The sequence below is a fragment of the Leucopleurus acutus genome, assembly GCF_964270905.1.
Source record: "Leucopleurus acutus genome assembly, chromosome: 5".
In the NCBI taxonomy this organism is placed as follows: domain Eukaryota; kingdom Metazoa; phylum Chordata; class Mammalia; order Artiodactyla; family Delphinidae; genus Leucopleurus; species Leucopleurus acutus.
The window spans coordinates 124,894,015-124,916,314 of NC_139147.1; the positions used below are offsets into that span (position 1 = coordinate 124,894,015).

At 37.8% G+C, this 22,300-nt stretch overlaps 1 protein-coding gene across 1 annotated transcript in view; it reads left to right on the top strand.

Annotated features, from left to right (window-relative positions):
- PIK3CB (phosphatidylinositol-4,5-bisphosphate 3-kinase catalytic subunit beta) overlaps positions 1-22,300 on the top strand; it is a 193,288-nt gene that overhangs the window by 41,016 nt on the left and 129,972 nt on the right. Inside the window, exon 2 of the mRNA XM_082839733.1 lies at positions 5,562-5,666. The gene's annotated coding sequence lies outside the window, so the exon portion shown is untranslated. The remainder of the gene's footprint in view (positions 1-5,561; positions 5,667-22,300) is intronic.

Genomic DNA, 22,300 nt, shown 5'->3' on the forward strand with positions numbered 1-22,300 from the left:
CTAGTAGACATACTTAACTTTTTACATAGGTTTATGTAACACTTCTAAAGTGATTGAGATGTTTTCTTAGTATTTTCAGTGATTCTATATGTATGAAAGCTTTACATCTAAGATACTGATATATTTCAGTAAGGAAAAGTGTTATTGGAGTTGCTGTTTTCTTCAAAACAGGGACTGAATGAAGTAAAATGCCTTTGGGGTTAAGCAGAACATTAAGTGGGATTTTAGCTACACGTGTAGTTTCTTTAATTCATTCAGTGAACATTTTTGATTACCTGCCCTAATCGAAGGCATTTTGCAGGTACTTGGATTGTAAATATGAATATGACTCTCTACTTGCTCTGAGGGATCCACAGTCCTGCAGGGGAGATAAGCAAACTAATATTTGTAATGCACTATAATAAATGAGTTACATACAAGTCATAGCAGGATCCCATGGGAGTAAGCCTTGGGGGATCAGAAAGGGCTCTAGAGAAAATGCCACCTGAACTGGTGTAGGTGCGTAGGAGCTGGCCTGATGGACAGACAGCAGCATCTGCACAGAGGCTTGCACCCCAAACTCTCTCATACTTAATCTTGTCGTTACCAGCATTTAGTCAAATAGTGTCTTGCATTTTAGGTAAATGAGAGATGAATGATATAATTCAGTATGGAGGACAATTCAGTATAGGGATTATCTTATTGTTTTAGTTTAAGGAGGAGATACTATTGGCGGCAAACACTAGATGCCTCCCTTTTGTACATTCCCTTATTTATTAGACCATGATTTAGTTATTAGGGTGAATTACTGGTGAGTAGAAAAGACTAATCCCTGGACTTACCAGGTGAGAGTGTGAGAATCCTTAGGTGAGGCTTTTGTTCAGAAGAGACATGAGGCTTTATATAACTGTTAGGGGAGAGGAGGTTGACCCTGACTCTGAGAGAAGCAAAATGGAATTTTGGAGGAAACATACTTTCTCAAGGAAAGTAGTATTAGAGATCTTGGACTGATGACTTAGGCCAGATAGATGTGTTCACACTACAGACTTCAGTGAGATAGATAATGTTGTTGCCTCAGTTACAGAGACAGTAAAAGAATAGTTTTTGTCATCGTGTGTGTATGTTGATAGTATTTGGACCCTATTTTGGTTTATTAATTTACTAATCTATGTATAATAGTAATAGATTCCCATGGGATTAAAAACCTTTTCAATATAAGAAAGTTAAACAGTAGAAACTTTCCCACCTCTAGCCCTCAGCCACCCTGTTCCTATTTACTGCATTCCTCCAACACTCCACTCTGTCCCGGAAACTATTTATTATCCTCTTAGGGATTCTTCTAGAGTTTCTTTACATAAATAAAGGCAATAAAAGTACAGACACTTTTTTCTATCCAAAAAACTCACCAACTCCAAAGGTAGCGTATTATACCCGTTGTTCTGCAGATTGGTCTTCTTACCCTCCCCTTTGTACATTGTGTTTTTTACTTAACAGTGGAGATCTTTACCAAAGATCTTTCCATAGAGTATATAGTTTTGTTTTGTTTTTTAACTTGTATGATTTCCCTTTGGATAATTTATTTAACCAATTCCCTGTTGGTAGACGTTTGGCTTGTTTCTGGTTTTTTATTATTGTAACAGTATTGCAGTGAACTACCTTGTACATATGGCATTTTGCCCATATGCAAGTATATAATTATGGAATAAATTCAGATGTGGTATTACTAATAAAAGGCCATATATCTTTGTAATTTTGATAGATATTGCTAAATTGCCCTTATGTTTGGACCCTGACTCTCCCACCAATGAAAAGAGATAATGTGTGTTTCTCTCCCCCTTCCCCAGCTTTATTGAGATTTAATTGACATATAAGATCATGTAAATTTAAGGTGTACAGTGTAGATTTGATACAGGTATATATTGCAAAATATTTACCACAATAAGGTTACATAATTCACATACTTACCATTATGTTGTTGTTATGCTGGATGACGTGTATTTCTTTACAGCCTTGCCAACAATGTACCATGGTAAACAGGTTGAAAATTGTGTAGTTTTAATTTGCATTTTTCTAATGCGTGAGGTCGGGAGTCTGTCCATATTTTTAAGACTCCCCCCCCACCCCCGTGTTCTGTGAACTTAACTATTTCATGGGGTTTTTGAAGCAGAAATTGTTATCCTTATTTATACTTTTTTTTTTCTAATTCAAGTGTAACATATGTACAGTAGAGTGTATAAATCTTAAGGGTGTAGTGAGGTGGATTTTTTTATAAGCCTCTGACACTCATTCTGGATGTTTTTTGGTGATTTTTACCAAAAGATGTCAACAAAGATTTCAGACTACAGCCAGGATATATATTCTTTTTTCAAATGGTCCTTACATGGTTTGTGTACTAAAATATTAAAGGTTGTAGTTGTCTTATTAGGACATCAGGAAAAAGAATCAAGTTCACATGAGGCATTCCTGCTACCTGATAGTGACTGTAAGATGCATTTCTATATCAAAGGTGTTAAAATGTGGAAAACACTTCATCTTAAAAATAATGAGATATGTTAGATAATGCCAGATTGATTTTTCCTTAGAGGTCATACTAATTTACACTGTCACCAGGAAGGTAAAATGTTTTGGTTATTCCACATAATCTCAAACAGTTGATACTGTCAGATCTTTTTGTCAGTCTAACAAATGCGATATAGTGGTTCACTGTGTGTTTTTTCTTTTAACTTTTTTCAGTGAAGTATAACACATACAGTAAATGGCAAAAAATCATCAATATATAGTATCATGATTTATCACAAAGTAAACAGATCCATGTATGTCACCATCACCAAGAAATAGAACACTGCCAGGAGACCAGAAACTCTGCTTTTGTGTACCACCTCCCACCCCACTCACTTCTGCTTGCTTCCTTCCCAGGGGTAGTCACTATTCTGACAGCTAACACCCTAGAATTAGTTTTGCCCATTAGTTTTTGCCCTGTATTGTGTCAAATTGGTTATTATTTTTTGCTTTCCTTTTCTCTTTTCCCTTTTAAATAGATATTATTTTTTTAGAGCAGTTTTAGTTTTACAGTATAATGGAGCAGGAAGCACATAGAGTTCCCATTTATCCCAGCCCCCCCCACCCCAGCCTCCTCAGCTGTCAACATCCTGTACCAGCAAATTGGTTATTTTTGAGTTGACTAATTACCTTACTTTTGGAAAAGTAAACAGTCTGATACACTTTGACATCATTCTAAAATTTGTTTTATAACATTCCTTTCACTTTAAAAGCATATTATTGACCTTATTTCAAAAGAAAAGAAGCCAAGACTAGAATTAAATTATTTGCTTCCTAGCCAAATTTTATTTTGAAGGTTCCAAATGAAAAAGATTTTCAACTTTAATAACAACAATCATGCTCTCCTTTGATTCCTGCTAATTTAATGAAACTTGAAGATTTTTCAGCCTTTTCTCCCTTTTTTTTAAACGTAAAATGTTCTAACCAGATGGTTGAAATTTTTTATTAAAATTTCTGACTTGGAGTATTACTGACAAATGTAAACAATTCCAGACTTGGCATGTGGCACAAGTTCCAGTCCAATTTGGTTTTTTAAAATTAATTAATTAGTTTGGCTGCGTTGGTCTTAGTTGCGGCACGTGGGAGGTGTGTGGGCTCTTTGTTGTGGTGAACGGGCAGCAGAGCATGCGGGCTCAGTAGTTGCAGCGCGACGGCTTAGTTGCCCTGCGGCATGTGGGATCTTAGTTCCCTGACCAGGGATCCAATCTGCGTCCCCTGCATTGGAAAGGCGGATTCTTAACCACTGGACCACCAGGGAAGTCCCTCCAATCCAATCTGTGTGGGCTTGCCCAGAAATGAATTCAATGATAATGATTAGGATGCTACTATCACAAAGGTCATAAAGTCCTGAAATGTTGTTTGTGAAGAATGGGGCATAATGGCTGAGAGGAGAGAGCTGTGAGCTCACTGATCCTTGGAAAGCACTCATGAATTAGGGCTCAGATGAAAAGGCAAAGCCATAAAGTTTTATGAAGGCTATAGGATTTTCTCAGTGAACCAGAAAACTGACTCAAAAAATGATTGATATTTTTGACTACATTAAAATTAATGTCCATCTAAAAACACCGTAAGGAAGATGAAAAGATAAACCACAAACTTGGGAGGAAAATTGTAATATATGTAATAGAGAATTAGTGTCCTGAACAGGGCCACCTTTATGGATGTACAACCTGTGCAGTCATACAGGGCCCCACACGTATTTTAACGCTAAGCTGTTACTGTCTTGAAATTAATTTTTGAATAAGTGGCCCTGCTTCTTTATTTTGTACTGGGCACTGCAAATTATGTAGCCAGTCCTGGTCCTGAATATACAAAGCATATTATTTCATAAGAAAAAGACAATCCAATAAAATTGCCTAAAAACTGTGAACAAAGGAATGCAGAAACAAACATGGATCATTAATAAACTTGTGAAAAGGTCTTCAACCTTATTAGATCTTCAACCTAATCAAGTACAAACAGATTACAGTGTGATGCCATTTTATGTGTTCTGTATTGCTACAAATTAAGAAATCTGACTCTACCAGGTATTGGAGAAGGTGTGTTAGCGATTCATATACTGCTGGAGAATTGGTAAGGTGATTCAGTTGAAGACATGTTGGCATTTTTGGTAAACTTGGGAATTTGGATGTCCTATGTATAACTCACCAACCTCCACTTCTGGGTTTGAAGCCTAACCCTTAAGAAATTCTTCTGTAAGTGTACCTGGAGACTTGTATAGTAATGTTGATAAAAGCAAAAAACTAAACCATCCAAATGTTTGTCAACAGAGTAGATAAATACACTGTGGCATATTTATATAGTGAAATACCATATAGAGCAATGAAAATGTAACATGGATAAAGCTTAGAAAAGTATTGAGTGAAAAAATTCAAGTCCCCGAAGACTTGGTATGCTGTGATAACTTAGCATACCAAGTTATCAAGCTGAAAAAGGGAGCAGGGGATACAGAACTAAACAAAATATTGTTTAATGACATAATATATATGTGACAAAGTATGTTTTAAAAAGTAGTGGAATAATAAATATTTAGGATAAAGGTTGGGAGGAGAGGAGCATGTAGGTAATGTTACTGATGTTCTTACGTGGCGTGGTGATTTACAATTTACAGTGTTCATCTTAATGCTTGCTTACATTCATCTTTCCATATATTTTGTGTGTGTCAAATATTACATTAAAGAAGAAAAGGGGAAAAATGAAATAAGCTGCTCATGGTTAGCAGCTTATGATCCAGTTGGAGGAATGGGTTGGGAAATAGAAAGAAAACTAGCATATTACAGAAAAGTTTTCAAGAAAGAGGAGGTAATCTACATAAGAGAATCCAGATAGTTGCACAGGACGTCCACTTAACTCCCTTTCAGCTGTAACGTTCTGTAACTTAAATATTGTGGTTCATGTGTTTTCTATATTTTCCCCATATTTAAAAATACAGTTATAAGCAATTATGTCATATAAGTAGTAAAATTATTTTTAATTTAGTCCATTTAGGTGTTAATATCTTTTATCTTCACCCTTTTTGGCAGCGTATCTTCTAATCTGAAAAAGTCTTCCACGAAAACTTCACTTTTAAAAAATAAGTAATGCCATCTGTTTTCCTAAAAGACTGAAATGGGGGCTATCATTTCAAGGTAAGTATCCAATTTCGTATCTTTAATTACTTACATCATTTTTTCAGAAGTTAAGTATAGAAGGAAGATGTGAATCTTGCTTAGATCCTAAATCTTTTAGTTATTCTGGGGTGGGGATGGGAAGGAAGTCCTAGGCCTTGTTTTAAGATACTCAGGTACTTAGGATTATGTTTACCACAGATTAAACCCAACTTCATGAAGGAGAGAGGAGAGGTCAGTAGTGTTTAAAGCTTTTTAGAGAGGTTGAAAACTGAGAGCCTTTTGGATTTGGCAGTTAGGAGGTCATTGCTGACCCCAGCAGAGGCCATTTCAGGACAATGTTTGTGGCTGAAAATAAGTTTGCAGTAGAGTAAAGAGTGAAGAGAAGGTGATAAAGTGAATATTTTAGCTCTAAAGTGATTTATTAAACCGATATATGGTATGTACTTAGGATGCAGCAGTCATTTCCCCAAGCACTGGAGTTATAGTGTGACAATATATATCTTTGTTTAAACCTCTTGTAGATAATTTAATGCCCAAATATTTTTTCTCCAACTTTATTTAGATATAATTGACGTAAAACATTGTGTAATTGCTGAACTATCTTATGCCATTTTTTACTCTTGTCTTCTGTATGATAAATTACATGGTCTACCCTAGTTATACTGTTAACGAGGGCAGATATTCCCTGCCAGGGGAATGTTAACTTGTGTGTTAGACTGGGCTGATAGTCTAGCAGGCAAGTTAGGTGCTTAGCGGCACTTGTCACTGTGATAAGTGATGCAAAAGTGAAATAATGACTACCTGAATGAGTGGTGGGAGTGGAAGCTGGTTGTCTGTGAGTTCATTTGGCAGGATAGATTTCAAAGGTAGATTTGGCAGGGAATATGGAAGAAAGAAATCATATATATGAATCCAAGATTTTGAGTGGCTAGAAGTATGATGGTACCATAACATAAGTAAGGAAACCACAAGGAAAGACTGGTTATTAGGGGGCAAGTAGATGGGACTATAACATATGAATTCTGTGAGACACATTTTGATTTTGGAGGTACAGGTAGAACTTTCAGAATATCTCCTTAAATGTGGAAATATGAGACTAAAATTTAGAAAAAAGATAATTTAGGGCCCGAAGATACAGATTTTGGAGCAATTCACATAGAGTTTAAGCTGTGGAAGTAGATAACATTTCCAGTATCCTAGCAGAGAGAAAAAGGTAAAGCACAGAACTTTAAATATTGTTAAAAAGAATCAGTAGAGGAAAAATAAGAGGAAAGGTATGAAGGTATTGTGTCTTTCTTTGAAGCATAATAAAGAATTTCAAGGAGAGGTTCTTGAGAGGGATGAGATGCTTAGAAAGATTAAGGATTTTAATACCCTAGAAGTGCATTAAATTTAATTAAATTCAAGAACCCCTCTAGGGCATTAATATAACCTAATAATAATTATTAGGTTCATTATGTAGTAAAATAAGATAATAATTATTAAGAGTTTCTTGATAACTGAGAGAACAGATTGAGTAGACCAGGATGAATTATAAGAGGTTAAGTAAGTGGTTTTACAAAATACAAAAAAGCATGAAGTATAAAATAGAATGTTTTTCAAGAAGTTTGTGCAGGAAAGGAGACAGTGATCATTTTGAAGAGTTAGCCACATAGAAGATATTTTAGCATTAGCACTTGGTATATTTTACGTGAAAGGGAATGATCCATCAGAGTAGTTTAAATATGTAGAATAGTTTAAATATTAGAGTGATTAATTGCCTGAAGGAGGTAAGAAGGTTTGAGATCAAGGACCTGGGCAAAGGGCTTAACTCTTACGAAAGAGTAGCAGCCATTCTGCTTAGAAACCAGAGGAAGGGAAGAGAGGATGAATCAAGGAGTTTTTAGGCAAAGAGGAAGAAAACTGTATCATTTCTTATCCTGCTTTTCAAAATAAGATGGGGATTGAGGTTATCTACAAGGCAAATCGTTAATCAGTGGTGGGGTTGGGATTCTGGAAGGAGAAAACATTTAGGAAAAATGTTAAAGGGTAATTTCCAACTTCAGCAGATATTCATTGAACACCTGCTTTGTGCCAGGTGTGTTTTTATTTATTTATTTTGTTGAGTTGGGTCTTAGTTGCAGCTCGCTGGCTCCTTAGTTGTGGCATGTGAACTCTTAGTTGCGGCATGCATGTGGGATCTAGTTCCCGGACCAGGAATTGAAGCCGGGCTGCCTGCATTGGGAGTGTGGAGTCTTAACCACTGCGCCACCAGGGAAGTCCTGATAAGTTTTCTCATGCAGCCGATCGTTGAAACGAACAATAAAAATACCAAATTGTAATGTGATCTGAGGAGGGCAGTTGATAAAGTGACTTATTGGCTACTTCTGAGGAGGTGACTTTAAGGTAAGGTATGAAGGACAAGGATTCAGTCACTTGAAAATAAAGCTAGCATGAAAATCTCAAGGTAGAAATGAGCTTGATGTATTTGAAGAATGGAAAGAAAGCCAGTGTTCTGGAACAGAGTGGATGAGAACCATAGAGTCATGAGATGAAGTTAAAGAAGTAGGCAGGGCCAGGCCATGTTGGTTCTTATGGCCATGGTAAAGAGTTTAGACTCAAGGAAACCTTTTAAGGAAAGGTTTTACACAGAAAAGTGTCATGATATGATACATGTTTTAAAGATTCCTCTGGCCGCTTTATTAAAGATGGACTATAGGAGTACAGGAAAAGCAAGGAGGTCAGTTAAGAGACTGTTAGAATTGACCAGGTCAGAGACCATGGTGGAGGAACTTAATATGATCACCAGGATAGGATAGAAAGGATTGTTGACCAATCATAAAGGCTAGTTCAACATAAACAACTTGACATGGCAGGCAGTGTGAATTTAGCTAGCATAACCTTTAAGATGGAAATGAGAAATTTGGCATTGGTGGTTGGAATAACTGTCTATGGAGATACAGGCTTGGTAAAAGGTAATGCACAAGGGATTGGAGGCCATGATTGGTTCAACACATATTTATTGAATAATATATTCACCTCCTAATATACCAAGAACTGTGCTAGCTGCTGGGGTTATAACAGTCAACAAAAACAGAGGCTCCTTTCTCATGGAATTGATGTTCTAATGAGGGTGGGGAAGATAAACAGTAAGTAAATATATACTGTGTTGGATGGTAATCAGTACCATTAAAAATATATTAGGGAAATGTATTAGGGAAAGGTAGATATTGACGGGGGAAGGGTAGGCTTACTGTTTTATAAGGTGTGATTAGGAAAACTCTCTCTAATTAGGTGACATTTGGGCTCACAGCTCTAAGTGAAGTTAAGGGAGCAGACCAGGTAGATATTTGACTTAGGGGTGGGGGAGCTGAGGGTGGACTGTACTTGATGTGTTCTAGGAGCAGTAAGAGGGCCAGTGTGACTGGAATGGAGTAAGTGAGGCAGGAGGAAGTAGAAGCTGACTTTGTGAAGGTAGAAGAGCTAGAGTCAGGTTGTAGACTTTGGGTTTTCTTCTTTTTGATGGTGGAGGTGCAGATCCAGGGATGAGGATACAGGAGGGGTGAAAGGCAAGGCTATGGCTGAGCAGTGTAGCTTGTGGCTAACCGTGAGGCCAGATGTTTGAAGTGTCTGAGGCAATGATAAGAGAAGGGGATGTACAATAAAACAGATTTTTTAATCCCACAAGGAAGTAGGAAGAGTAGAGAGAAAGGTGGATTGGATGCATGAAGGCCTTGTAGTTCCTGATAATTAAGTTTATTTTGATTTGGGTTTTTTTAAATTAATTAATTTTTAAAAATATCTATCTATCTATCTATCTATCCGGCTATCTGGCTGCGCCGGGTCTTAGTTGCAGCATGCGGGATCTTTTACTTGCAGCATGTGGGATCTAGTTCCCCGATCAGGGATCGAACCCTGGCCCCCTGCATTTGGAGCGTGGAGTCTTAACCACTGGACATCAGGGAAGTCCCTGGATTTGGGCTTTTTTTTTTTGCGGTACGCGGGCCTCTCACTGTTGTGGCCTCTCCCGTTGCGGAGCACAGGCTCCGGACACGCAGGCTCAGCAGCCATGGCTCACGGGCCTAGCCGCTCCTCAGCATGTGGAATCTTCCCAGACCGGGGCATGAACTCGTGTCCCGTGCATCGGTAGGCAGACTCCCAACCACTGCGCCACCAGGGAAGCCCTGGGCTTTTTAAAATTGTAAAGTGTGCATAACAAAATTGACCATTTAGACTTTATTTTTTTATGATAAGTTAACGCTTGCTATACATGAATTAGGTAAGCTTCTTCATGCGTACAAAGCATCTGAATGTTCAGTTTCATCTGCACAGTATTGCTCACTTTTCTTTACTCAAAGCAGATACAGGACTGAGATGGATTGAAAGAATAAGTTGACTGATTTCACATTGTCAAGGGGGCCTTCTCTTGCTGTTGCTTCTATCTGTAAATTGAGAAATGAAATACCCAAGAGTACTCCCTTTTAAAAAACTTTAATAAAAAGGGGATTTCCAAATCACATCATGATTGATTGAGAGATGGTGTCAGGAGTATAGAAGCAACACTCATGATCAGTTAAAGACCTTTCCCTGGGAATTCCCCGGCAGTCCAGTGGTTAGGACTCCGAGCTTTCACTGCCGAGGGCCCAGGTTCAATCCCTGGTGAGGGAACTAAGATCCCGCAAGCCACGTAGTGCAGCCAGAAAATAAAATAAAGACTTTTCCCTCTAAATTGAAGGAAGAGGTCTGGTTACTTTGCTCATTGACATTGAATACTAAGAAAAAAAACCCACAGCTATAGAACTCCAAATTGTCTCTAAATCCAGTGTTCCTTAGCTGCCTAAAGCTAGTGAAGTAAAAATACATTAGCCTCACCCTTGACATTTTCAGATTTAACATATTCAAAGATCCTCCAAAACACATGATTCCAAATTGTGTCCCAGTAAAATGGCATTTATTAAGAGTGCATCATGACAAGTACTCAGCATGAGTGAGCTTAAATAAATGTTAAGCATCTACAACTCTGTGTGACCTTATTATTCTTATTTTATCATCATATTTCATCCTATCAGTAACTTCCCTCTGAAATAAGTAATGAAGGAATTTTATAAATTTCATAAATGAAGGAATCATTAAATTTGGGATATGTACAAATGTGGACATTTGGAAAGAGCTCAATGTGTTCTTCCTGAACATTGACCATTTTAACTTTTTATTTTTTTTACTTATTTTTTATTTTTATTTTTTGGCTGCATTGGGTCTTTATTGCTGCGCACGGGCTTTCTTTAGTTGTGGTGAGTGGGGGCTACTCTTTGTTGTAGTATGCGGGCTTCTCATTGCGGTGGCTTCTCTTGCTGCAGAGCATGGGCTCTAGGCACGCGGGCTTCAGTAGTTGCAGCACGCGGGCTTAGTAGTTGTGGTTCGCAGGCTCTAGAGCACAGGCTCAGTAGTTGTGGCGCATGGGCTTAATTGCTCTGCAGCATGTGGGATCTTCTTGGACCAGGGATCAAACCCATGTCCCCTGCATTGACAGGCGGACTGTTTAACCACTGTGCCACCAGGGAAGTCCCTAACGGTTTTTAAATGTACAATTCCCTGGCATAAATATATTCACAGTGTTGTGCAACCATCGCCACTGTCCCTCTCCACAACTTTTTTATCAGCCCAATCCCTGATAACCATTATTCTACTTTCTGTTTCTGTGAATTTGCCTATTCTGAGTAGCTCGTATAAATGGAATCATACAATGTTTGTTCTTTCATGGCTGGTTTATTTCACTTAGCATAATGTCCTCAAGGTTCATCTGTGTTGTAGCATGTATCACAGTGTCCTTTTTAAGGCTGAATAATATTCCATTGTATGTACATACCATATTTTGTTTATCCGCCCATCTATTGAGGGAAATTTGGGTTGTTTCCACCTTATGGCTATTGTTAATAATACTGCTATGCACGTGGGTGTACAAATACCTGTGTGACTTCCTCCCTGCTTTTAATTCTTTTGGATATATACCCAGAAGTAGAATTGCTGGATCATTTGGTAATTTTGTTTAAATATTTTAAGAACTGCTATATTTTCTTCCACAGTGGTTGCACCATTTTACATTCCCACCAGTAACATACAAGGGTTATAATTTCTCCACATCTTTGCCTGGATTTGGTTTATAGTTTGTTTTTGAACAGTGGAATGTTTTAAGTATATTTATTTCCTTAAAAGAAGGTTTATCTTAGATCATTTTCTAGTAGGTTTAGAATTAACACATCCTCATTCTCTGCTATAAGGTCAGAACTGGTAAAGAGAGTTGTCACCTGGTTAAATTTTAGTGAGAGATCCTCACAGGAATTAAAATTATGGACCCTTGAAAAGAATTCATTGCCAAAAACTTATGGTTATTCTGTCTATGTAACCTGGCTGTGGTGTTTAATGTACCAAGTACCTTCACTTGGCTTAGGAGAAAGCTATGTGTTTTGATTACTGGGCAGGAATAACTATGATCTCCCAGGATAGGACAAGATGATTAAATGAGTTAGGATACACTTGAAAATTGGAAATTTTATAAGGAGGTGGAGAAATTTTCATCATGCTGTTGACTGACACATTGTCTGTGTAACAGTTGGGAAAAGACATTCCTTGTTCAGATGGATAATAGACTGATAAAAGTTATTAAGGGAAAAAAAAAGTGCTGATGGGATTACAGCTCCTGCAGAGAGGATTTTGAAGCTTTGTACCTTGTTTGCAATTGTCATTAAGATTTGGAAATTTTGAAATAGATCATATTCATGCTTCAATATTGTTATAGTTATGCTTTTCCTTGGTAAATCACATGTTTTAATTTGAAAAAGTTTACTTTAGAAGCTTCTTATCATGTTATATGAATATTATGAATAAACTGAGTGGTTTAAACTTGCCTTCCAGTTTTTACTAGTTCCTCTTCCCCCAGTTCTTTGTCTTTGACTCAGGATTCTTTTTCTTTAATATGCACTGGATGTTTCTGCATTAGAAAAATGTTCATAAAGATTATATTGTTGAGTGCCTACTGTTTCTGGTTCTTTGATAACATGCTTTTTGCTTTTACTCAGAAAATAACTGTGGTTAGATTGTCATATAGTCTACCACAGACAGTAAGGATATTGTGAAAGAAATTCTGGCTATCTGTGTAGCATGACCTTTCAAAACTGTTTTCTTTGCTGTAAGCATCTCACTTAGCCTTTTGACTGCCACATGACAGGGGAAGTAGTGTATAAAAGGCAATATAAATGGCTGCCTTGTTGATCTCAGTACAATTTTCCAATATAAGAGCTTGCTAAACAGTCACATGTTATCAAATATCATCGTTTTGTTTACGTAGAGGATGAACTAGTTTTATGCATTATACATAGAGTACATTTTAAATGTAATTTTTAAAATAAAAGTAAATTATAATTGTAAAAATTGAAATGGAAAATCATTTTTGTTACTTTGAAGAAGGATCTAAATATTTTATTCAGAGTTTTAAGAATTATTAATGAATGGAGATTATTATATACAGTTGATGACTACACATCTACTGTTTTTGTGGGCAGAGATTTTAAAGCAACTTTGGAATTGTCTTTCTGTTGTTCCTGAGCAGCCAAGAGAGTCTTTAAAACTGTGAAAGGGCTTAGAGAACATGAGGAAGCACCAGCCTGATTTTAAACTTTAATCTTATTTTCACTAGTAGCTTAGCTCTATAATGTATTTATTTATTCATCAATCAGCAGATAGTTACTGAAGTCCTGTATCAAGCACTGTGCAGAAAGAACTGCAAAGATGAAAGAGCCTGTAACTGTCATTCAGGAACTCACTCTCTAGGTTTCAGCAAGGGTGGCAGGAATGGAGATGAACAGGATCACAATTCCTTGCTGTAGATGCTAATGTCACTTCCCTCCTAGAATCCAGAGTTAAAGACAAAGGTGATAAGGAGAAGTAGTTAGGGGCATGAGGACGGTCAGGATTCTTAGGTAGGAATAGAGGAGAAGAAGCAACTGTGGATGATAGCAAAAATCTAGAACTTAGGTTTATCAGTAACACTGAGGTCATAGTCACAGTAAAATGGGGAGTGGGTTCCCATCAAATGGATTCTCCATGCCAGATGCTGCCGAGGGGCTTTACATCTGTTATTGCTGTTAATCCATTTTAAAAAAGTGTGAAATTTAGCATCTATACAGAAGAGCACGTGAAAACTTAAATTTATAGTTTAAAGAATGATGAAAAATGAAAAACTCTGCATAACAGCCAGATCAGTAATAAGTGCCTTCTTCGATCGTATCTCCCTCCTTCTCCCCAAGCTATACTTTGCTGAATTTTTTGTTATTTTCTTAAGCTTTTCTTTATAACTTTACCATCTCTGTTTGCATCTCTGAACAATATTTGACTTTATGTTTATGTTTAAGTAAATGGAATCAAATATTCTTTTTTTGATTTTACATTGTTAGGACGGTTCATTCATGGTGATGTGTATAGCTGTATTAATTTTATATAATTTATTGATCCATTCTATTAATGCACATTTAGGTTGTGTCTAGTTTTTGGAGACTGAAAAATTTCACATTGAATACCCATGTACTTGTGACAACCTTGGATAAGAGTTTTCCTAGGATGTATACCTAGTAATGGAATTTTTTTTTTTCTAATTTTATTTATTTTTGGCTGCATTGTGTCTTCGTTGCTGTGTGCGGGCTTTCTCTAGTTGCAGTGAGCAGGGGCTACTCTTCGTTGCTGTGCGTAGGCTTCTCATTGCTGTGGCTTCTCTTGTTGTGGAGCGTGGGCTCTAGGTGTGCGGCTCAGTAGTTGTGGCACCGGGCTTAGTTGCTCCACGACATGTAGGATCTTCCCGGACGAGGGATGGAACCTGTGTCCCCTGCATTGGCAGGAGGATTCTTAACCACTCTGCCACCAGGGAAGTCCACTAATGGAATTTTTTTTTTTTTTTTTTGCGGTATGCGGGCCTCTCACCGCTGTGGCCTCTCCCGTTGGGGAGCACAGGCTCTGGACGCAGAGGCTCAGCGACCATGGCTCATGGGCCCAGCCACTCCACGGCATGTGGGATCTTCCCGGACTGGGGCACGAACCTGTGTCCCCTGCATTGGCAGGTGGATGCTCAACCACTGCGCCACCAGGGAAGCCCCTTCTAATGGAATTTTTGATGCCAAACTTCTTGGAAGAGGTTGAATCAATTCATTCTCCCTCCAGCAGTGATCTATGAAATGGTATCTCATTGTGGTTTTAATTTACATTTCTTTGGTGACTAATGAGTTTGAATATTCTACCCCTGCCTCATATGCTTATGGGACTTTTGGCTCCTGTGAAATTTCTATTTAATTATTTTGCCCATTTTTCTGTTGGGTTTATGTTCTTTGCCTATTCATTTTCTCACTGAAGTGTATTAAAATTAATTTATTCTATCAGTTTTTATTCACTTGTTTAACATTCTTCATTGAGTCTCCTCTTGTTTTTTGCATGAAGAGCAATACCTTAATGTGGCCTACCAGAATGGAGATTTGGCCAGCCCCTCCACTACCATTCTGCCTCTGTTTTCCATCTCGCTCTGTTCCAAAGGGTAATCTTTGAATTTCTCAAATACTTAAGGTTTCTTAGGTCTTTGCGTATGTTCTTGTTCCCTTTGGCCTAGCCAATTTCCTCTTCAAGTCTGTGTTAAAATATCCCCTTCTCTTGGAAAATGCTCTTGGCTCTACTTGCCTCAAATTCAACATACTTTGTGTCTCTACACTTACTTATGAAAAATACAGTAATTTTAGTCAGATGACTAGTCAGGAGGAGAAAGAGAGCTGTCAACATGTTCTTTTCTACCAGGGGATTAAAAAATGTATGTGTAAAGTGATAAACAAGGATTAAAGCTGTTGAGTTTAAATAGTGAATGGTTTGGGGACATCATAATGTTAGCCTCATCAATGTTGTTGCCCACTCCTCTTCATAATTCCGTTTTCTGTTTGGTTGGAGAAGGGTGATAAGGAAAACACAGTGGTAGAGTACACAGAGCATTGGACTGAATGTAACTGAGGGAGCATATATGAGGTTTTTCTTTTTTTTAATTGAAACAGTATGTACAATATTATGTTAGTTTCAGGTGTACCACATAGTGATTTGAAATATGCGTACATTATGAAATGATCACCAAGATAAGTCTAATAAGCATCTGTCCCTATACAAAGTTATTATTGACCCTATTCCTTATGCTGTATATTATATACCTGTGACTTATTTATTATATAACTGCAGGTTTGTACCTTTTAATCCCCTTCACTTATTTTGCCCATTCCTCACCCCCCTTTCTTCTGGCAAACACCTGTTTGCTCTCTGTATCTATGAGTCTGTTTTCATTTTGTTTTATTTGTTTGGTTTTTAGATTCCACTTGTGACTGAGATCATGCAGCATTTGTTGTTTCGTCTGACTTATTTTACTTAGCATAATGCCCTCTAGATCCAGTCATGTTGTCAAAAATGGCAAGATCCCCTCCCCCCTTTATGGCTGAGTAATATTCCACTATAGATACAGATATTACATCTTCTTTATCAATTTGTCTATTGATGGACACTTAGGTTGCTTCCGTATCTTGACTGTTGTAAATAATACTGCAGTAGACATTGGAGTGCATATATCTTTTTGAATTAATATTTTGATTATTTTTGGACAGATTACCCAGAAGTGAAATTGCTGGCTCATATGGCAGTTCTATTTTTAATTTTTTGAGGAGTCTCCATACTATTTTCCAATAATGGCTGCACCAGTTTACAATCCCACCAACAATGCAGTGTTCCCTTTTCTCCACATCCTCGCCAACACTTGTTACTTGGTTTTTTGTTTGATGATAGCCATTCTGACAGGTGGAGGTGGTATCTCATTGTAGTTTTGGATTACATTTCCCTGATGATTAGTGATGTTGAGCATCTTTTTTTTTTTGTGGTACGCGGGCCTCTCACTGTTGTGGCCTCTCCCGTTGCGGAGCACAGGCTCCGGACCTGCAGGCTCAACGGCCATGGCTCATGGGCCTAGCTGCTCCACAGCATGTGGGATCTTCCTGGACCAGGGCACGAACCCGTGTCCCCTGCATTGGCAGGCGGACTGTCAACCACTGCGCCACCAGGGAAGCCCTGAGCATCTTTTTAATGTGTCTGTTGGCCATCAGTATGTCTTCTTTGGAAAAACATCTGTTCAGGTTCTCTGCCCATTTTGTAATTGGATTGTTTGTTTTTTGATGTTGAGTTGTATGAGTTTATATTTTGGGTGTTAACCCCTTATTGGATATCTTGTTTCTAGATATCTTCTCCCATTCAGTGGGCTGCCTTTTCATTTTGTTGATAGTTTCCTTTGCTGTGCAAAAGCTTTTTAGTTTGACGTAGTCCCACTTATTTTTGGTTTTGTTTCCCTTGTCCGAGGAGACATATCCCCCCAAATATTGCCAAGACCAGTCAAAGAGCATGCAGCATGTGATTTCTTGTATGAGTTTTATGGTTTCAGACATTTAAGTCTTTAATCCGTTTTGAGTTTTTTTTTGTATACTATGTAAGAAAGTAGTTTAGTTTGATTCTCTTTCATGTAGCTGTCCAGTTTTCTGAACAACATTTATTGAAGAGGCTCTCTTTTCCCCATTGTATATCCTTACCTCCTTTGTTGTAGATTAATTGATGTATAAGTGTGGGTTCATTTTTGGATTCTCTATTCTGTTCCTTGATCTGTGTGTCTGTTTCTGTACTAGTACCATACTGTTTTTTTTGTTTTGTTTTGTTTTGTTTTGGCCATGCTGCATGGCTAGTGGGATCTTAGTTCCCCATCCAGGGATCAAACTTGGGCCCTTGGCAGTGAAAGTGTGGAGTTCTAACCACTGGACGGCCACGAATTCCCCCATACTGGTTTTTTCTTTCATAAAAATATTTATTTATTTGGCTGCACTGGATCTTTGCTGTGACATGCCTGATCTTTGTTGTGGCATGTGGGATCTTTGCTGCGGCATGCGGGATCTTTAGTTGCAGCACGCAAACTCTTAGTTGTGGCATGTGGTATCTAGTTCCCTGACCAGGGATTAGACCTGGGCCCCCTGCATTGGGAGTGTGGAGCCTTAGCCACTGGACCACCAGGGAGGTCCCCCCCCATACTGTTTTGATTACTGTAGCTTTATAGTATATGTAGTTTTATTTCAGGGGGCATGATACCTCCAGCTTTGTTCTTCCTCAAGATTGTTTTGGCTATTTGCGGTCTTTTGTGTTCATATGTGATTTTTAATCACGTCCTTGCAGCTACCTAAACTATGTGTTTGACTAAACTAGTGAAGTCCAAATTGCTGTAACAGACTGAAAATGAATAATATCTCAAACATAATAGATGTTTATTTCTTACTCATGGAACAGTCCAAAGTGGACGGTCCTCTTTGGTAGGTGGTTCTATTCCAGGTGGTTTCTTTCATCTCATGACTCTTTCTTCCTTTGTGACCAGTGAAAGAGGAAAGAGAAGGTGTAGGTGGCATACAAACTTTCTTAAATGCTCTAACCTGAAGTGACACAGGTCATTTCCACTCAACATTCCACTGGAGAGAACTTAGTATATGATCATTCTTACTGCACAGGAGGTTGGAATATCTAGTGTGCCAAGTGCACCACCACAGTCCCATAACTGTGGAAGGAGATAAGCGGTCTCTACCACAGTAGTCTTCAGAAAGTCATCTTATTTCTGTAGGTCTTAGTTCTTAATGTATAAAATAAAAGATCTGTACTCAGAAGATTTATAACACACACATCCTACTTCTTTAGTGAGTCACATTAAAAGGCACAAGGAAAGTGTTTCCATTGTGTCTCCATTCACCTTCCTTATTTATTTGGTTGCACTGGGTCTTAGTTGTGGCAGGCGAGCTCCTTAGTTGCGGCTCCAGGGCCTCTTAGTTGTGGCTCACCAGCTCCTTAGTTGTGGCAGGCAGGCTCCTTAGTTTAAGCGGCTTGTTGGCTCCTTAGTTGCGGCATTCAAACCCCTGGTTGCAGCACGCGTGTGGGATCTAGTTAGTTCCCTGACCAGAGGTTGAACCCAGGCCCCCTGCATTGGGAGCGTGGAGTCTTGTCCACTGTGCCATCAGGGAAGTCCCTACATTCACCTTCTTCTAATGCAAATTTTAAGGAATATGAGGTGATAAAGCTGCTTTTCATCACTGTTCGTTCCTTGTTATCACAGCCAGGCTGCTTATAGTTTTGTAACTTTATCCAGGTCCTGGGTACAAACCTCATCATGGTCCTGTAGTGAATGGAAGCTTATTATGGGAGATGAAATAATTCTGAGGTTATGTGTTCGTGCCAGGTTGTAGACAAATATATTAGTTGGTTTTGAAATATTAAATTAAGAACTTGTTTAAGTATTCTATATTTTCTTTGGAAAACATAAGAATTTTACATACAAACATCTAATTAAGGAAGCTGACTAGAGTTTGTATCAGTTTGTTCATAAATTTGGATTCTACTTTTCAGTAGTTATGATTTCAAGAAAATTGTCTTCATAGTTTTTGTAACTGAAGTTTGATAGATCAAAGTTGAGTAATGGAAATATACCTCCTTTTTTGAGGGAAATGACACTAGATTACTAGACAAGATTATAACTGGTAATTTAATTTTAGCTTTTATTTCTCAGTTCCATTTAAATATCAATAGGATTTTGGTCTGAGTGATTATAATTTCAGAGGTTAATTTATTTGCTAATATAATAAAGCTATTTGTATATAAGTAGAAAAGATTTCTTATGAGAAATGCCGTTGAGAAAAATATGTATTTAAGGAAGTGTGTGTGTGTGTGTGTGTGTGTGTGTTTAAATAAACAAATGAGGGCTTCCCTGGTGGTGCAGTGGTTAAGAATCCACCTGCCAATGCAGGGGACACGGGTTTGAGCCCTGGTCTGGGAAGATCCCACATGCCACGGAGCAACTAAGCTCGTGCACCACAACTACTGAGCCTGCGCTCTAGAGCCCATGAGGCACAACTACTGAAGCCCGTGCGCCTAGAACCCGTGCTCTGCAACAAGAGAAGCCACCGCAATGAGAAGCCCGCGCACAGCAACTAGAGAATGCCTGCAGGCAGCAACGAAGACCCAACACAGACAAAAATAAATAAATAAATAAATTTATTTAAAAAAAAAGAAATGAATCAATTCTTGGCTGTAGTATAATTTATTCTCTTAACCTAGTATATCCAATTATCTATTGCTGTAACAAACTATCACAAAACTTAGTGATGTAAAACATCCATTTTGTTATGCCTTTGCACTGTGGTCAAGAACTTGAACAGGGCACAGCAGGGTAAGCTTGTCTCTGGTTCATGATGTCTGGGCCTCAGATGGAGAAACTCAAAGTCTGAGGGTCAGAGTTGTAAAGGCCTAGTCACTAAGAAGTCTGGCTGTTGGTGCTGGCAGTCATTTGGGGTTGGTCAAAACACCTATATATGGCTCTTAAAATGAGCATCTCACAAACAAGTGTTGGAATAGATAACAAGTGGAAGCTGCCAGTTTCTTAAACCTGGGTCTACTAGTGTATTACCTCTACTTTATTTAATTGGTCAAGCAGTCACCAAATTCAGATTCAAGGGGAGGGAACATAGCCCTCACTTCTTAATAGGAGGAAGGTAAAAGAATTGGGGGGCTTGTTTTAAATTCATCGCAGGTCATTAGGCAGAACTCTTTATCATGTAATTATAAGTCTTTTTGAGTTAGTTTTCCATGTTCTGTTAGATAATTTGGATTCTTAAAGCTCTCTTTCATTGCGAATGTTTTAACCAATACATTTTTAAATTCCTTGAGAGTATTCCCTCAGTTTCCACATGATGTCAGTTTTGAAGCTGAGACGTGAAGTCAAATGGACCTCTAATGGTAGCTTTTACTTAAAAATTAGACAGCCTAAAATAAATGGATAAATTTTCAGAAACATACAACCTTCCAAGACGGAATGATGAAGAAATAGAAAATCTAAACAGACTGATTACTGGTAAAGAGATTGATCTGTAACAAAAACCTCTCAACAAACAAAAGTTCAGGACCAGGTAGCTTCACTGGTGAATTCTACCAAACATATAAAGAAGAATTACCAGTCTTTCTCAAATTCTTCCAAAAAATAGAAGAGGAAGAACACTTCCAAACTCATATTATGAGGTCAGCATTACCCTGATACCAAAACCAGACAAGGACACCACAACAAAGGAAAATTACAGGCCAGTATCCCTGATGAACATAGATGCAGAAGTCCTCAACAAAATATTAACAAATCAAATTCAGCAGTATGTTAAAAGAATCATACACCATGATCAAGTGGGATGTATTTCAGGTATGCAGGATGGTCCACATTTGTAAATCAGTCAATGTGATAACACCACACAGACAAAATGAAGGATGGAAATCATGTGATCATCTTAATAGGTGGAGAAATTTGACAAAATTTAACATCCATTTATGATAAAAACTCAACAAACTGTGTATTTTGGGAACGTACCTCAACATAATAAGGACCATATAGGACAAGCCCACAGCTAACATCATACTCACTGGTGAAAAGAAAAAGCTGAAAGCTTTTCCTTCAAGATCAGGGACCAAAGATGCCCACTCTTGCCATTTTTATTCAACATAGTCTGGAAGTCCTAGCCAGAGTAATTAGGCAAGGGAAAAAAAAAGGCATCCAAATTGGAAAAGAAGTAAAACTGTCCCTATTTACAGATGACATGATATTCTGTATTGTATATAGAAAACCCTAAAGACTTCACCAAAAATATGTTAGAACTGATAAATGAATCTAGTAAAGTTGGCAGATACAAAAACCAGTATACAAATATCTGTTGCATTTCTGTATGCTAACAATGAACTATTAGAAAGAAAAAATAAGAAAACAATCCCATTTACAATTGCAAGAAATAGAGTAAAATATCTAGGAATAAATTTAACCAAGGAGGTCAAAGACTGAAAACTTTAAGACATTGATGAAAGAAAGTGAAGAAGACACAAATGGAAAGATACTACATGCTCATGATTTGGAAGAATTAATGTTGTTAAAATATCCATTCTGTCCAAAGCAATCTACAGATTCAATGCAATCCTTACCAAAATTCAAATGACATTTTTCACAGAAATAGAACAAAGAACCCTAAGATTTCTGTGGAACCACAAAAGGCCGCAAATAGCCAAAGCATTCTTGAGAAAGAACAAAGCTGGAGACACTATACTTCCTGATTTCAAACTATGTCACAAGGTTATAGATATCATAATAGTATGACATTGACATTAAAAACAGACATATAGACCAATGGAAAATAATAGAGAGCCCAGAAATAAATCCATGCATGTATGGTCAATTAATTTATGACCATAACAGAGGAGCCAAGAATATACAATGGAACATGGCAACCTCTTCAATAAAAGGTGTTGGGAAAACTGGACAGCCACATGCAAGAGAACGAAACTGGACCACTATCTTACACCATACACAAAATAAACTGAAAATGGATTGAAGACTTAAATGTTTGAGACCTGGAACTATAAACTCCTAGAAGAAAACATAGGCTTTAACCTCATTGTTGTTGGTCTTGGTGATGATTTTTTATATTTGACATCAAAAGCAAAGGGAACAAAAGCAAAAATAAACAAGTGGGACTACATCAAATTAAAAACCTTCTGCAGGGAGTTCCCTG